We start from the raw sequence: 16,536 nt of genomic DNA, 5'->3' as shown, positions 1-16,536 counted from the left end.
ACTTGAGATTAAGAGAATGGTGATGACTTTTCACAAGCATGCTGCTTTCAGGCACTTGTGTAACAAAGCACACCCTGCACAGCCCCAAATCCATTAAACCTTGAGTCACCACAGCACATGTCTCTTGCAAGGACAGGGTTAGGGGTAGGGTCACAGATTAACAGCATCTCAAATACAGAACAAAATGGAGTCTCGTATGTCTACTTCCTTCTATATAGACACAGTAACAGTCTGATCTCTCTTTCTTTTCCCCACACGGACAGCCAACCCCAAGGGAACAATAAGGGGAGAAGTAATGCAAGACCCCAGAAGTAAGCCAATGTATAAAACCCCAAGGCCAGGCACACGGTGGCTCATGCCTGTAATCCCAGCACTTTGGGAGGCCGAGACGGGTGGATCATCTGAGGTCAGGAGTTTGAGACCAGACTGGCCAACATGGTGAAATCCTGTCTCTACTAAAAATACAAAAAAAAAAAAATCAGGAGGCTGAAGCATGAGAATCACTTGAACCTGGGAGGTGGAGGTTGCAAGCCAAGATGGCGCTACTACACTCCAGCCTAGGCAACAGAGCAAGAGTCTGTCTCAAAACAAACAAAAACAAACCGCAAGTCAAAATATCAAGCTGCGTACTTGCTTTTCAAGTTGCCTGTTTGGCTGTCTTCCAAGCATACTTTCCTTCGTTTCGTTCCTGCTCTAATGCTTTTTAATAAACTTTTACTCGTGCTGTAAAACTTTCCTGGGTCTCTCCTTCTGCCTTCTGCCCCTCAGTTGAATACTTTATTCTGAGGAGGCCAGAATTGAGGTTGCTGCAGACCCCTAGGGATTCACCACCGGTATTACTATTTTGAAGTCGTGTGACTCAGATACATTTCCCTGCTGACACAATCATAGACTTCCCCCAGCTTTCTGACTGCATCCAACTGAGAGCATATTCCTGCTTCCTTAGACACTCCCCCAAATCACCACAAAGCCCAGATTCTATAATAGGTTCTTTCTTAACACCCTCTTACTGAGGCAGCCCATTCTTCCTCGAGGTGTATGTTCTTCCTCACTGCAACCAGAAATAATTCTAACTTGGTTAACTACAGATGCGTTCCTGGAGGTCTCTGCCCGAAAGACATTGACACTTGAGAAGCTTTCATTTCTTTTTTTTTTTTTTTTTGAGACGGAGTCTCCCTCTGTCGCCCAGGCTGGAGTGCAGTGGCCGGATCTCGGCTCACTGCAAGCTCCGCCTCCCGGGTTCACGCCATTCTCCTGCCTCAGCCTCCCGAGTAGCTGGGACTACAGGCGCCCGCCACCTCGCCCGGCTAGTTTTTTGTATTTTTTTAGTAGAGATGGGGTTTCACCGTGTTAGCCAGGATGGTCTCGATCTCCTGACCTCGTGATCCACCCGTCTCAGCCTCCCAAAGTGCTGGGATTACAGGCTTGAGCCACCATGCCCGGCCAAGCTTTCATTTCTTGAGGAGTCTATTAAAATCCCAAAACTGTCAGGATCTGGTGACACTGAGGAGATAGATCTTTTACCATTAGCATTTCCCTTCAGGCATTTCTTGGGAAAGATAGTACAGTTGACCCTGGAATAACACAAGTTTGAACTCTGTGCATACATTTATACATGGGTTTTTTCTATATATATTGGAAAATGTTTTGGAGATTTGTGACAATTTAAAAAACACAGATAAACTGTACAGCCTAGAAATATTGAAAAATTAAGAAAAAGGTATGTCATGAATGCATAAAATATGTAGATACTCATCTATTTTATCACTTAATACCATGAAATATACACAAATATATATATATTTTTTGAGAGGGAGCTTCGCTCTTGTTGCCCAGGCTGGAGTGCAATTAAGCGGTCTTGGCTCACTGCAACCTCTGCCTCCAGGGTTCAAGTGATTCTCCTGCCTCAGCCTCCCGAATAGCTGGGATTACAAGTGCCCGCCACTGTGCCCGACTAATTTTTGTGTTTTTAGTAGAGATGGGGGTTTCACCATGTTGGTCAGGCTGGTCTTGAACTTCTGACCTCAGGTGATCCACCCGCCTTGTGCTGGATTAGAGGTGTGAGCCACGGCTCCCTGCCCACAAACATATTATAAAAAGTTAAAATTTATCAAAACATACACACACAAACACAGACCATGGCACCATTAACAGTTGAGAGAAATTGAAATAAACATAACGATGCAGCATTAAATCATTACTGCACATAACTCATACATACTGTAGTGCTGTACTAATCTCCGGGCACCTCTCGTTGCTATTGCAGTGAGCTCAAGTGTTTTGAATGTATCCACTTAAAACACTTTGTGATGTTAATCATCTCCGCAAGAGCAGTTATCTCTCCGGTAAATTGTGTATCATAGTAAAAAGTGATCACTCACGGTTCCTGTGTATTTTTCATCGTGTTTAGTGCACTACCATAAACCTTGAATAACACCGTGGTACCCAAACAAAGTGCTGCTAGTGATGCTGTAAGTGCTCCCAAAAAGCAGAGAAAAGTCATGACATTACAAGGAAAAGTTAAATTGCTTAATAAGTACTGTAGATTGAGATCTGCAGCTGCGGTTGCTGCCACTTCAGGCAGGGATTCATCTTGTAAGTAAAATAAAGAGACTTACAGTATTGATAAATAAGAACAATACTATGAATGTATTTTCTCTTCCTTATGGTTTTCTTAATGACATTTTCTTCTCTCTAGCTTACTTTATTTCAAGAAGACAGTACATAATACATATAACATACAAAATATGTGTTATTCAACTGTTTCTGTTATTGGCATGGCTTGCAGTCAACAGTAATTGACTTCTCAGGGGTCGATCCCCTTACTTCTGAGTCGTTCAAAGCTTAACTGTTTGTTTCTTTGAATCCCAAGAAAAATCAGCCAAGAAATCAGGAAATCAAAAGAAAGTATTACAATTCTGCAGGAATTAAAGTTTAGCAGTCAACATACCCTGATTCAAACCCGTTAACTAGTGAAAAGCAATGGCAGGAAACACTGACAAATGGCGTCTAAAGTGAGCAGAAAAAGGAGCAGGCAGGAGAGAAGCAGTGAAGATCTAATCAGTCTGGCTGGTGATGGCGGCCATGTTGCACGTGGTGTTCACAGTCCCATCTTCTGGTAATGATGAGTCATTCTTGCAAGTAAAATAAATATTGATTACATGATATGCATAATAAATAAAATTCTATGAGTGATGTTCTAAGAAATTAGTTTTAGAAGCAAAATAAGTCCTCAAACTGGCAATTTGTTTAAGTGATGCTGAGCAGTGCTGTTAACCTTGCTAGGAGATCTGAACATTATGTTATTAGAATACTACCCAACAATGTTGTGGCATTTTCCAGTGTTTATATTCATTATAAACTACAGTTCTAATTATTTCAACAAAAGAAATACAAAGAGAAAAATATGTGATTGTTGTAAAATACTTCCAACATAACATCTGAACTGACCTAAAAATCTGAGTTAACAAAAGTCATACCTGTTTCAATAGCATAACCAAAGTCAGGGCAACCAGACAAAATATTTTCATTGTTACAAAAGTTACTGGACTGGATTTAGTACAATTTAGGTTTTTGTGAAATACTGACAACATTTAAAAGAATTTTATATCAATAGCTTTTGAGGTATAAATTTTTTTCGTTGCATGGATGAATAATGTAGTGGTGACTTCTGAGATTTTAGTGCACCTGTCACCCAAGTAGTGTACATTGTACCTAATATGTAGTTATTTATCTCTAACCCCATTCCCATTATACCACTCCATTATACCACTCTGTATGTCTTCGTGTACTCAAAGCTTAGCTTCCACTTATAAGCGAGAACATACAGCTTTTGGTTTCCCACTCCTGAGTTACTTCACTCAGAATAATGGCCTCCAGCTCCATCTAAGTTGCTGCCAAAGACATTTTTTTATTCCTTTTAATGGCTGACTGGTATTCTGTGGTGTATATATGCCATATTTTCTTTATCTACTCATTGGTTGATGGGCACTTAGGTTGGTTCCACATCTTTGCAATGTGAATTGTGCTGCTATAAACATGTGTGCAAGTGTCTTTTTCATATAATGACTTATTTTCCTTTGGGTACATCCAGTAGTGGGATTGCTGGATCAAATGGTCAATCTACTTTTAGTTCTTTAAAGAATCTCCGTACTGTTTTCTATAGAGGTTGTATTAATTTACATTCCCACCAGCAGTGAATAAGCATTCCCTTTTCCCCACATCCATACCGACATCTATTGTTTTTTGACTTTTTAATAATGACCATTCTTACAGGGGTAAGGTAGTAACTCATTGTGGTTTTAATTTGCATTTCCCTGATGATTAATAACGTTGAACATTTTCCATATGTTTGTTGGCCATTGGTGTATATATATATATATATATTTTTTTTTTTTTGAGACGGAGTCTCACTCTGTCACCCAGGCTGGAGTGCAGTGGCGCGATCTCCACTCACTGCAAGCTCCGCCTCCCGGGTTCATGCCATTCTCCTGCCTCAGCCTCCCAAGTAGCTGGGACTACAGACACCCACCACCGCGCCCGCCTAATTTTTGCATTTTTAGTAGAGACGGGGTTTCACCATGTTAGTCAGGATGGTCTCGATCTCCTGACCTCGTGATCCACTCGTCTCGGCCTCCCAAAGTGCTGGGATTACAGGCGTGAGCCACTGCACCCGGCCTGTATATCTTCTTTTGAGAAATGTCTGCGCATGTCCTTTGCCCACTTTTGGATGGGATTTTTTTTTCTTGCTAATTTGTTTGGGTTCCTTGTAGATTCTCAACACTAGCCCTTTGTGGGATGCATAGGTTAAAAATATTTTATTCCACTCTGTGGGTTGTCTGTTTACTCTGATTATTATTTCTTTTGCTATGAAGAAGATTTTTAGTTTAATTAGGTTCCATTTATTTATTTTTGTTTTTGTTGAATTTGCTTTTTAGGTCTTAGTCATGAATACTTTGCCAAGGCTGATGTCTAAAAGAGTTTTTACAATGTTGTCTTCTAGAATTTTTATGGTTTCAGGTCTTATATTTAAGTCTTTTATTCATCTTTAGTTGATATTTGTATAAGATGAGATAGGGATCCAGTTTCATTCTTCTACATGTGGCTCGTCAGTTTCCCCAGCATCATTTATTAAATAGGATGTCCATTTCCCAATTGATGTTTTTCTATGCTTTGTCAAAGATCGGTTGGCTGCATGTATTTGGGTTTATTCTGGGTTCTCTATTCCATTTTATTGGTCTGTGTGCCTATTTTTATACCAGTACCATGCTGTTTTGGTAACTGCAGCTTCATAGCATAATTTGAAGCTCGGTAATGTGATGCCTCCAAATTTGTCAGGCCTCTGAGCCCAAGCCAAGCCATTGCATCCCCTGTGACTTGCATGTCCACATCCCCTGTGACTTGCAGGTATACGCCCAGATGGCCTGAAGTAACTGAAGAATCACAAAAGAAGTGAAAAATACACTGCCCCGCCTTAACTGATGACATTCCACCACAAAAGAAGTGAAAATGGCCAGTCTTTGCCTTAAGCGATGACATTATCTTGTGAAATTCCTTTTCCTGGCTCATCCTGGCTCAAAAATCTCCCCCACTGAGCACCTTGTAACCCCCACTCCTGCCCACCAGAGAACAACCCCCCTTTGACTGGAATTTTCCTTTACCTACCCAAATCCTATAAAACGGCCCCACCCTTATCTCCCTTCACTGACTCTCTTTTCGGACTCAGCCCGCCTGCACCCAGGTGATTAAAAAACTTTATTGCTCACACAAAGCCTGTTTGGTGGTCTCTTCACACGGACGCGCATGACAAGGCTTGTTCTTTTTGCTTAGGATTGCTTTGGCTATTGGGGCTCTTTTTTTGTTCCATATGAATTTTAGAATTGTTTTTTTCTAATTCTGTGAAAAATGATGTTGGTATTTGACAATTTTTTTTACATTAGCACCAAAATACTGATTGATCCATTAAAATACATTAATTCCTGATATGATTCAGACACAGTGCTAACTCCTAATACTAAGATGAACAAAATTATTCTTTCCCTCACTCTCCTCCAGCCACATGAACCTCCCTGTGGCTCTTCTACAAGTCAAGCACAATCCAACATATTACCATTTTAGTATCCTTGCACTTGTTATTCCCTCTTTCTGGAACACTCTGCCCCAAGGTATACACAGTTTGCCCTCATCTCTTTCAGGTCTTTGCTCAAATGTCACATTAATAAAAACTTCCTTGACAACCCTATTAAAAACTTGCAACCCCACTCCCACCAACACTCCCTAGTCTACTTCTTTAGCACTCGTTTCATCTAATACATGGTATCTTTTACTCATTTATTACATCTAATCTATATAAGTTTCATGAGGGAAGGGATTTTTGTCTGTTTTTATTGCTGCTGTACTCTCCAGAGTTGACACATAGCTAAATATTTTCTTTTCTTTTCTTTTCTTTTCTTTTGAGATGGGGTCTAACTGTCACCCAGGCTGGAGTGCAGTGGCACGATCTTGGCTTGCTGCTGATATGGCTCCAACGAGTGGAGAAACACCTGGGTTGTTTGTCTCAAGTCAAATTAGATAAAACGGCACGGACACACCTGTAGTGGTTTTAAGGCGCAGAGAGTTTAATAGGCACGTAAGGAGGAAGAAGCTCTCCCATATACAGACGCGGGCGGGGGCCGGGGGTGGGGGGTGCTCCAAAGCCAAGAGCGAAAACGCCACCAGCGGTGGAAAAGTGGCTGCTTATATGAATAGACTGGAGGAGGTGGTGTCTGATTTGCATAGGGCTCAAGGGATTGGTTTGACCAGCCATGTCATTCATGGTAGCCTGAGGAAAAAACCGGCCCTCCCACTCTGGCCTTTTAAGACGCAAATGCGGGGTGCCATGATGTTCTACACAGGTAGGGATATGTGGGGGCAGCCGTGTTACCAGGCACATGTTTGGGCAAGGGCAGGAATCGCCACGTTTGGGTGGACCCGGTTTCTAATGGCCTGTATTTGCGTATCAAAGGGTGCTGGCCTAGCTCTAAGAGCCAGGGCTTTCCTGCTAGACAAGAAATGTTTCTGGAGCTGCTTTAAAAGAAGTAACTTTACAACAACTCCTTTTCCTCTCTATCTGCCCAACATAATCTTAGTAACTCTTGTAACACTGCAACCTCCCCCTCCTGGACTCAAGCAATCCTCCTACCTCAGCCTCCCGAGTAGCTGGGACTGCAAGCGTGCACCACCACGCCTGGGTAACTTTTGAATTTTGGTACAGATGGCGTTTCGCCATGTTGCCCAGGCTGGTCTCCAACTCCTGACCTCAAGTGATCTGCCCGCCTTGGCCTCCAAAGGGCTGGGATTACAGGCGTAACCCACTTCGCCCAGCCAGCTAAATCTTTATTGAATAAATAAATGAGTGAAGTGAGTGTATAAAAGACACAGTCGTTGTTCTTTTTTTTTTTTTTTTTTTTTTTTTGAGACGGAGTCTCAGTCTGTCGCCCAGGATACTCCACCTCTGCTCCGCCTCCCGAGTTCACGCCATTCTCCTGCCTCATCCTCCGGAGTAGGTGGGACTACAGGCGCCCGCCACAACGCCCAGCTAATTTTTTTGGTATTTTTAGTAGAGACGGGGTTTCACCATATTAGCCAGGATGGTCTGGATCTTCTGACCTTGTGATCCGCCCGCCTGGGCCTTCCAAAGTGCTGGGATTACAGGATTGAGCCAACGCGCCCGGCCGCAGTCGTTGTTCTTTAAGGGTTTATAGATAGTAAATTAATAAGGTCAATAAAATACTGCAAGTGATGCAGAAAAGGGCATGCCACGCAGAAGCTGCACGGGCAAAGGCGCAGTAGTAGTGCAAAAACAACAACCAGTGTTGCTTGTTTTCACTTGAAAATAAGTAAGATTCAATAAGCAAACAGCAGAAATGCAGTTAGCTGTTTTCCTCTCTTATCTAGCATACATTTATAATTGGGATGGGTGTTATATTCTTAACAGGATAAAACTTGCCTAACAAAGGCTGCCTTATTTTGCAAATATTTAAAATTTAAATAAAGAGGAGAGTTGTTATAAGTGTAAACAAATGTGAACCTGAAAGACCCAATCCTTCAAGATAAATCCAGAGCGGCTAACTCGGCCTAAATTTAAAATCAAGCCAAGCAGTCATTTGCTGACCATGTCATACATGTACCCTGAGTTCCCCAGAAATCCACACCTCTGTTCAACTCTGGCAGTTTCAGAGCTCACCCAAACAGACAACTTAGGGCCCACCTACCTCTGCCAATCAGGGCTCAGTTGTCAATCAATCGGAACTAAGCAAATTTAAATCATTCATTTTCCTAAACAGACTTGATTGGGAACCAGGGCAGGAACTTTATAAAAGCCAAACCCTCACTTTATTCTCTGACAGGCACCTTGGGTTCACGCTGGAAGCTGTATATTCCTGATTTGTAAACTGGTCACTAAAATAAAATCTCTCATTTTTACTGTGCTGAGTCAAATTGGCAGTATTCACCGAAGACATAATCTCCTAGGAAATCCATGACCTCTAATCCAACTCTTTAAGCACATTAGCAGGACTCTAGCATATAGGCAGATAAACAGGTAGAGATATTAGACAGCATTATCTAATTTGCATAATCTGGAAGTTCATTTGACAACCTTCAAATAAGATAATTACAGATTTTTTTTTTTTTTTTTTTTTTTGAGACGGAGTCTCACGCTGTTGCCCAGGCTGGAGTGCAGTGGCGCGATCTCGGCTCACTGCAAGCTCCGCCTCCCGGGTTCACGCCATTCTCCTGCCTCAGCCTCCTGAGTAGCTGGGACTACAGGCGCCCACCACCGCGCCCGGCTAATTTTTTGTATTTTTAGTAGAGACGGGGTTTCACTGTGGTCTCGATCTCCTGACCTTGTGATCCGCCCGCCTCGGCCTCCCAAAGTGCTGGGATTACAGGCTTGAGCCACCGCGCCCGGCCCCAGATTTTTTTTTTTTTTTTTTTTTTTTTTAAATGCAAAAAAAGGAATCACAACAAAAAAACCAGAGTCTTGACCTTGGAGTCTTTGTGAATCTGTATAATGAGCAAAATTTAATGAAAAAAATCACATCTTCAAGTTCTCAGAAATAGGTATTTCCTACTAAAAATTAAGAAGAAGAAATGGGCCAGGCATGGTGGCTCATGCCTATAATCCCAGCACTGTGGGAGGCCAAGGTGGGTGAATTGCTTGAGTCCAGGAGTTCAAGACCAGCCTGAGAAACATATCGCTACCCTGTCTCTACAAAAAATACAAAAATTAGCTGGGCGTGGTGGGATGCACCTGTGGTCCCAGCTACTCTGGAGGCTGAGGTGGGAGGATTTCTTGAGCCCAGGAGGTGGAGGCTGCAGTGAGCTGTGATTGTGCCACTGCACTCCAGCCTGGGTGACAGGTTTCAAGGAGGAGGAGGAGAAAAAGGAGGAGGAGGAAGAGGAGGAGAAGGAGGAGGACGAGGAGGAGAAAATGTCATTAATTTTGAAACCCCCTAGGCAGAGGCCATTTGATGATGATGGACAACTTAAGAGGCTGTTTGATGATGATGGGCCACCCAGCATGAATAAGAAAGACTTCTGGGGAATGTGTTTGTGGGTTTACAGACTGACTTTAGAGATGTTATTTATCATTACATGATACAAATATAGAGGCAAATCAAATGCCACAAAGCAAAATAGGATTAGATCATAAAAGCCTAGCATACTCTTAGACACCAGTCCTGAAGAGGTTCCATTGTGCTTGATAAGTATGGAACCACTGAGGAAGGCAAATTTGGTGGACTCAATTAAGGACATAGTGGCTAGCTGACTTCTGCCAACATTTGTAACATTTTTGTTGTTGAAAATACAGTAGCTATTATATTAAATGTGCTCAGTGTGTATTTATTAGTAAATATATTTTTAAATGTTCATATCATTTTGACTTTCTAAAAATTGATCAACAATAACTTATTAAATGCTGACACTAATCTTTCAGGTAATGTAATACAGTAAAAAGTACACAGACTGGGGAGTCTGATGTCATCCTTGCCATTAAGTAACTTAAATTTTAGTCGGAGAAACAAAATTAGTGCTCAGGAAACTATTAGAAAGTCCAACAAGACAATAAAATTAAGTACTAAGTTTTGTGGTACATACTGAAGTTAAATAATAATAGGATTTTTTAAGCTGGATATCCTCTCCATAAAAAGTTCTCTGCTGAACCCCATTATTTTCCAGAAGAGGCCCCTAAAATATTAGGCGACTTGCCTTAGGCCTTACATTTAGGTGAGTGTCCAAGTGGATCTAATTCCCAGGTCTTCTAAGGAGTGTGGGCCTTTTATGTCTACTAAAACACATTCTGCTCCATTGGCAGAAGGTGCTATTGAACTATTTGCAGGTGCATTTGAAGTAAAGTTTCTTTTGTTTGTTTTTTTTGTTTTTGAGATGGGATCTCATTCTGTCATCCAGGCTGGAGTGTAGTGACAGGCTCAAAGCTCAATGTAACTTTGAACTCCTGGCCTCAAACGATGCTCCCGCCTCAGTCACGCAAAGCACTGGGATTACAGGCATGAGCCACTGAGCCTGGCCTGAAGTAAAGATCTTTAAGGAAAGTATCCCTGAACTTGAAGCTAAGAAACATTTTTTAATCAATTTCTGCAATATTTTTCTGGTTTCACTTACTGGTTTGAAGAATAAAGGGTCTCAGTAAGACATAACATAATATCTAATTTTATATTGTGCCTTCATAAAATATAATTTCTTTGCATGAAAAATGAGTCCTGAGGGTTTGAATTCCACTCCGGGTGGTTCAGGATTCCGGACATCCATCGTCTCCTGGGCACTGCCCGAGTGCAAGTGGAATATACATATTGACCAGATGATGGCGGCATGGAGCTAGGTTTGGGTTCCGCCCGTGTAACGGGCTAGCTGGATTATCTTTGTTCTTTGGGTCCTTAGACTTGGCAAAGAGAGGCGTTGCCGTTGTATGACACAGTAAATGGAACAAATTGTTTATGTAATTATATCTTTATTTTAAACAGCAGTCAAATCCTAATTTTGTTTCTTCTTCGGACTTAGAACTCAAGAACTGACAGTAAAGAGGAAAACAGACTTTAAGATGTGCTTGATTTAAAAAAAAAATGCTCTGACAAGTCCACTTACTATTCTGAATGTTGCAACAATGAGAAATAAAGGTCATACGGTGTAGACTGAGATCAACTTAGCTCTGAACCTACATCATTACCCCCTTTGGATTGTTGTTTTCGCTTTTGTTTGGATTTTCTTTCCTTATGTGTAAATTAACATTTTTACCATTCCCCAGTTCCTGTGCCTCCCCCTCTTCTCCCAGATATTTTGGGGAACTTTAAATTTAAAATTGACATTCTAAGATATGCAAAGAAGATGAAATGTTTAGCATGTATATGTTAACACCTGTTTACTAAAGTTTAAAAACTGCAAATGAAAATGTACTAAAAACTAAAATTTTTTATTTGGTAAATTTTCTTTAAGTTTGTATTCATCAAAATATCCCTTCTTTGTTGATACTAATGTCCACAGCTGAGTATCATCCTGGGAAAAAAACCACAACTTTGATTAATTTTGTGGCATTTATGTTTGGAAGAGTTAATCAAACGTTAGTCTTCAAAAGCTGGGAATGGTTTTTATCATCAAGAAAATCTGGTCAGGCACACACAATCAGATATAAACAATTTTATTTATTTTACCTTAAAAACAGGAAATAACATTCAAATGGTTCTGAAGACATTCAAAAAATGTCTTTAGATTAAAAATAAAATTACCCATGTATTTTTCTTGTTGAAGTCTGGTTATGTTTTAAATTTCTATTGCTTCAAATGTCTTATGACCGTGAATACCTTTAGGCCATTATTTTGGCTGTAGAATTAAACCTCTCCTCCCTCATCCTCTAGATGAGTCAAGAAAATAGTAATATTTATTTGAGTGCATCAAATATGACTTTGAAATGACAGCACTGTAAACCTTACAGGCAGATATACCATCACACACACACACACACACACACACACACACACACACACACAGAGAACACTGGTTCTTTTAATTGGTCTGAATATGATGTTTCTGCTTTTGATGTTTTTTTCATGATAACTTGTTTTTTTATTTTTATTTTTTTATTTTTATTTTTATTTTTTTTTTTGAGACGGAGTCTCGCTGTGTCGCCCAGGCTGGAGTGCAGTGGCCAGATCTCAGCTCACTGCAAGCTCCGCCTCCCGGGTTTTTACGCCATTCTCCTGCCTCAGCCTCCCGAGTAGCCGGGACTACAGGCGCCCGCCACCTCGCCAGGCTAGTTTTTCGTATTTTTTCGTAGAGACGGGGTTTCACCGTGTTAGCCAGGATGGTCTCGAACTCCTGACCTCGTGATCCGCCCGTCTCGGCCTCCCAAAGTGCTGGGATTACAGGCTTGAGCCACCGCGCCCGGCCGATAACTTGTTTTTTTAAATAAACCATTATGAAAATTCTCAAACGTACAGAAAAGTTGACGGAATAGTAAATGATCACTCATATATCTACTTCCTGTATTCAACAATTGTTAACATTTTGCCATATTTGCTTTATCACCAATATTTTTGATAAATGAAAATAAGTTGCAGACATTATGATCTTTCAATCCTGAATACTGTAATATGTATCATCTAAAAATAAATTCTATTATAGAGCTATAATGACATTATCATACCTAAGAAAATTGACGAATATCGTCTAGAATGCAGTCCTCGGTGTTCAAATTTTCCGTATTTCTTTTTTTTTTTTTTTTTTTTTTTTGGGGGGACGGAATTTAGCTGTTGTTGCCCAGGCTGAAATACAATGGCGAGATCTCAGCTCATTGCAACCTCCCCTTCCTGGGTTCAAATGATTCTCCTGCTTCAGCCTCCTGAGTAGCTGAGATTACACCCCCCATCACGCCTAGTTAAGTTTTGTATTTTTAATAGAGACGGGGTTTCACCATGTTGGCCAGGCTGTATCGAACTCCTGACCTCGTGATCCACCCGCCTCAGCCTCCCAAAGTGCTGGGATTACAGGCGTGAGCTAACACGCCCAGCCCAAATTTCCCAGTTTTCAAAAGCTTTCAAAGAAAGCTTTTAAATACACACACAGGCCAGACATGGTGGCTCATGCTTGTAATCCTAGCGCCTTGGGAGGCTAAGGTGGTAGAACTGAGGCTAGGAGTTCGAGTTCAGCCTGGGCAACATGACGAAAACCAATCTCTACCAAAAAAAAAAAATATATATATATATATATATACACACACACACACACACACACACTCTCACAAACACAAAATTATATATATCATATGTATACAAAAATTAGCAGGGCATTTTGGCTCACACCTGTAGTCTCAGCTACTTGAAAGGCTGAGGTGGGAGGATTACTTGAACCCAGGAGGTTCAGGCTACAGGGAGCCATGATTGTACCACTACACTCCAGCCTGGGTGACAGGGCAAGACCTTATCTCAAAAAACCTATATTTTTAAAAAGAAAAGTAAATGGCCAGATGCAGTGGCTCATGCCTGTAATCCTAGCACTTTGGGAGGTCGAGGCAAGTGGATTGCTTGACCCCAGGAGTTGAGAACAGCCTGGGAAACATGGCAAGACCCAGTCTCTACAAAAAAATCCAAAAACTTAGCCAGGAATGGTGGCATACACCTGTGGTTCCAGCTACTCAGGAGGCTGAGGTGGGAGGGATTGCTTGAGTCCCAGGAGGTCGAGGCTGCAGCGAGCTGTGATTGTGCCACTGCACTCCAGCCTGGGTGACAGAGTAAGACCCTGTCTCAAAATAAATAAATAAATACACACAAACACAAATTACACATGACTAATACACACACACACACCCCTCACATATACAGCGTCGGTAAAAGCTAGCATATGAAAGCCAGAGCTTTTTGAAAAGGATTGGTGAAAAAAATCACTTTGTATGGAAAGTGAATAATCAGCAAGAATTTAATGACAATTGCCCTCATGTTAATTACCACTTCTGAGTCTATGAGTATATAAAAGCATCAAAGGCATTGAGCCTATGTTTACACTTAATTTAACTAATATTTTGAGCCTATATTTGTACTTAATATAATAAAAGCATAATATATTAGTGAAAGGCTCCCCAAATTTCTTTTTATTTGGCATGTTTAAAAAACGTTTCAAAGAGACATAATTTCATATAAAATATCCAGAATATAGAAATAAAGTGTATTTGTGATATTTTATCCTAAATAAGTAATTTGTTCTTTTCTTTTTTTTTTTTTTTTTTTTTTTTTTTTTTTTTTATGAGACGGAGTCTGGCTCTGTCGCCCAGGCTGGAGTGCAGTGGCTGGATCTCAGCTCACTGCAAGCTCCTCCTCCCGGGTTTACGCCATTCTCCTGCCTCAGGCTCCGGAGTAGCTGGGACTACAGGCACCCGCCACCTCGCCTGGCTAGTTTTTTGTACTTTTTAGTAGAGATGAGGTTTCACCGTGTTAGCCAGGATGGTCTTGATCTCCTGACCTCGTGATCCGCCCGTCTCGGCCTCGCAAAGTGCTGGGATTACAGGCTTGAGCCACCGCGCCCGGCCAGTAATTTGTTCTTTTCTTGCTTTCATTTTTATTATTGTTTTTAAGCCTAGTCAAGTGAAGCAGTGGGAGTGGAGAAGGAACAAAGAAATCTATAACTGACTGTGTGATCAATTAGTTGTAAACACCACTGCACTTGGACCAGCCTTTTTCTTGCTTTTGTTTAAAAGCATTTTCACTGTTTAGTGAAATAGCTTCCATGTGATAGTCGTCTTACATAGATCATACTTTTATGAAAGGGCATATTATCTATCATAAGTAAAGGTAATATTTGAATTATTTTGAGTACATTATATTGTCATGCTCTTTTTTTTTTTGGAGACAGAGTCTCACTCTGTTACCAGGCTGGAGTGCAGTGGTGCGATCTTAGCTCACTGCAAGCTCTGCCTCCTGGGTTCAAGCGATTCTCCTGCCTCAGCCTCCCCACCTGGGACTACAATCATGCACCACCACGCTCAGCAAATTTTTGTATTTTTAGTAGAGATGGGGTTTCACCATGTTGGCCAGGATGGTCTCGATCTCTTGACCTCATGATCTGCCCCGCTTGGCCTCGGAAAGTGCTGGGATTACAGGCATGAGCCACCACGCCCAGCCGTCATGCTCTTTTTAATAGTAAGGTCTGTTTCCTGTTGCATTTCAATGCATGGTACAGGGTGAGTTGTTTATGAAGAGAGAAGACTGAGAAAGAAGAGTTGGAAAAGGAGGAGAATTCTTGAGGTGTGCACAGATGCATATAGCAGCAGTCCCCAACCTTTTTGGCACCAGGGATGGATTTTGTGGAAGACAAGAAGGGAGGTGGTTTCGGGATGAACTGTTCCACCTCAGATCATCAGGCGTTAGATTCTTATAAGGAGCGTGCAACCTAGATCCCTTGCACTTCACAATAGGGCTTGTAGTCCTATGAGAATCTAACACCACTGCTGATCTGACAGGAGGCAGAGCTCAGGGTTGGGGTCCCTGCCATAGAGTGATTGAGAGACAGGACTGCCACACATGAAAGAGGGAAAACCGTTATGTAAGTCAGCACTAAATAGTGTGCTCAGAATTTTTGCTGCCTCAGGAATTCAGGAAAGAGGAAAAATCCGTGAGGCCTGGAGTTGAGAAGAGGCCAGTGCTTCCTGGAGATGGGAGCTGAGCCCAGAGGGATGGTCAGATTTGAACAGAAAAAAAGTGAGAGAGATGGGCATTTGGCAGGTGAGTGAAGGCCATTAGGACGCACCTGCAGGACAGTGGTTTAGGGTAAAATGAATTGATTGGGAAGCTGGGAGGGAAAAGGAAAAATGGGCAGTGAAATGATAAAGCCATGGCAGAGTAGACCTCCCATTTTCCTAGGATAAAGAAATAGTTTTAGTCTGGTCTTTCATTTGTACCCTGCCTTCACCCTGGAGGTTGTTTATTTGTTGATTGAGACAGGGTCTTACCCTGTCACCCAGGCTGGAGTGCAGTGGCACTATTATAGCTCACTGGAGCCTCGAACCCCTGTGTTCAAGCAATCCTCCTGTCTCAGCCTCTCAAATAACTGGGACTACAGGCATGCACCACCACTTCTGACCCCCTGGAAGTAATTTTAGGTAGCTGTGGAAGTTATTGTCGAAGTGTTGGAGTAGAATTTTGGCTTAGTTAAAATAATTGAGAACAGGAAGGATAGATGACTTTGACATTAATTTAATTTGATGACTACAGTCCATCTATTAAAATGACATTCAGCTGACTTGTTTTTTTTCTTCCTTTTTCTTTTATCCCTTTGCTCTTCATAATATTCTCAGGACTTTATTGCTCAGTATTGGCTAGAATGAAGTTGTATTAACCTTTATCATATCAAAGTATTTCATAGTTATCCAATGCATCTATTTCAACTCAGCAGTAAAAATAAATGTGTTCTAGTACTTCCTGCTAAAACCTGTACAGCCTCTCTGGAGCCCAACCTTGGCCTTGCTGACAGATCTGCCGTGGCAGGTGAATA

Source organism: Macaca thibetana, chromosome 1, assembly GCF_024542745.1.
Source record: "Macaca thibetana thibetana isolate TM-01 chromosome 1, ASM2454274v1, whole genome shotgun sequence".
Taxonomy (NCBI): Eukaryota; Metazoa; Chordata; class Mammalia; order Primates; family Cercopithecidae; genus Macaca; species Macaca thibetana.
The sequence above is the reverse complement of the archived record's forward strand: the minus strand, read 5'-3'. Positions refer to the sequence as shown.